Genomic DNA, 2,456 nt, shown 5'->3' with positions numbered 1-2,456 from the left:
ATATATATATATATATGTATATGTGTGTGTGTATATGTATAATAATATATATATATATATACATATATACATATATACACACATATATGTATATATGTATACACATATATGTATATATATATTCTAACTGCAAAAATATAAGGATGCAATATGAATTGTATAAGAAGCTTCATAGATCTAAAAGAACAAAGGCAGCTACATCATGAGTCAGCCTGTGAGGCAGATTCCAGAGTTCAAAGTCAGCCTAGGACAGAAGGAATTGAGGTCCAGATCCAGGCTTGGTAGGAATGGTAATTTCAGGGCAGGATCCTACCCAGGTATCTTATTGTCTGTGCTTAACAAAGGCAGGCAGATCTCCAAATTCTTTTGCAATAAAAAAAAAAAAAAAGTGCTTGCTGTCCCCTTCTAAGAATCAAGGGGCTAGGGTCATGGGATGCTGATTCATGGAATAATCAAAATGACTGAATTGATATGTAAATAAAAGACCCGGCTTTTGATCTGCAAGACATGAGCTATCCAGTGAGTTTTCACAATAGCAAGAGAAAGCTTTCTGAAGCAGAACACACAGAGAGGGGTATCTGGAAAGCTGTCTTGAGCCGAACATAGGCTATCAGCTTGTAACCATTGATTTGACTAACAAGTTGTTATTTTTACTGCTCCCAGACACCCCATTCTCAGGGCACCTTGACTGAGCCAAAGCCGGGCCTTGGTAGTATAGCAATTTCCTCCAAACCAAAACATTTGAGTCTAGAGAGAGGCTTTAAGACTTACGAAGTAAACAAAACTCAAAAGGCTCAGAAAGTAAACACAGTTGCAGTCTGACCCCCACCCACCCAGAATAGCTGCAGCCACTTTATTAAAATTGATATGGTTATAATTGATAATAACTGATTCTTAAAACTTAAAAATGTTTCAAAAATAGACTCCTACAAGTAAAATATATAACAAAATATATCTACTAAAATTCTACCTGCAACATACATGGAGATTGATGAATGTTCACTGTACAATCCCTTCAATTTTTTTGTAATTGAAAATTTTCATAATAATTTTTTTAGATTGAATTCACAATAATCAAAATCTTAAAACAATATTTTTGTACAGTTATCACAGATTCTTATTCAGGTAGTTAACAATAATAGTTTCACTATTACTCTGTATGAGGTTTGTTAATCTTAAGAATTCCATCAAGCTCATGTAGGACCCATCGAATCAAAGATCAACACGAGCTGTCATGTCTAAAAGATCTTGAGTCAGAGCTGACCACTGGGCAGCCCTTCCTGCACGTATGAACTCGCCATGCTTTTTGTGGCTGACACTGAAGAATACTACTAATAAGCAAAGAGTTATGATTACAATACTTATGCTCTGTTATCTCAATGTTCTGAAATTCCCCTGTCCACCACTCGTCTTACGTTACTCAGGACCAATCAGCTTAAAGGTTAGTTGATAATACTTTGCCTAGTAAGCCAACTGCTCCCCTCCTTGCCCTTTGAACTTTTGAAACTGGATTTTTCTATAAAAAGCCTCTCCGAGAGCAGGCTAGGACTTCAGTTGGGGTCTCAAGTCATTTTTTTGTGGTCCTGGACCACATCCAGTATTAAGGTGCATGTTTAATAATCTATTTTTGCTTAACTGAGATCAGTATTTGTTTGGTTTGAGTGGGGACTTCAGACCGCAACAAACACCTCACAAATGTCAGGGAACCCCTGAAAGCTGCAAGATTCACAACGTTATGTAAGTAGTAAGGAATGCTAGAGAGAGAGAAAAAAAGACTTTGTAAGGAACACCAAGGATGCAGCTCTCATGAGCAGTCAGAAGCAGGGTAGGTTCTTCTGTGAAGGAGCTGCCTTTGTGTCCTCTATGCTTCTGCAAGTAGCCCCTTCTCTACCCCTTGCAAGTAGGGTCAACAATCTTACTAGTTTTCTATGCCACACTTTGGCAGAGTCTTTGGTCTGTCCTTGTTTCTCTACCCGGAGAGCGGGGGGAGTGAATGATTGTTCAGTTCTCAAACAATCCCCCATCACTCTCAACTCCCATGTCCTCAGTGATGCATAGCTGTGAAGGCTAGCCCAATATAGTGCACCACAGGCTTTAATCCCAGCTTTTTGGAACGCTGGGACAGAGATCCCTTTAAGACTAAAAGTTGAGACTCACTGGAGCAACAAACCTCTCTTATGAGCAGGCCTCAGGCCCAGCAATAAATAGCCAACACCAAAGGAACTCAGTAGAATCTCTGGCCATTCTGTGCCTCATGCTTTTCCAACATAAAAGGAGCTCGACAGCATCTTTGAAGGCTCTTTGTCGCATAATGTTTAGTCAGGACAGTTTTTCTTCCTTACAGGCAATTAGTACATATATTATGGCTTCCAGTTTCTGTTTTTTTGGTTTTTTGGCTTTTTTTATGGCATTCCAGTGTGTGTGTGTGTGTGTGTGTGTGTGTGTGTGTGTGTGTG

The sequence above is a fragment of the Mastomys coucha genome, unplaced genomic scaffold, assembly GCF_008632895.1.
Source record: "Mastomys coucha isolate ucsf_1 unplaced genomic scaffold, UCSF_Mcou_1 pScaffold4, whole genome shotgun sequence".
NCBI lineage: Eukaryota > Metazoa > Chordata > Mammalia > Rodentia > Muridae > Mastomys > Mastomys coucha.
The sequence above is the reverse complement of the archived record's forward strand: the minus strand, read 5'-3'. Positions refer to the sequence as shown.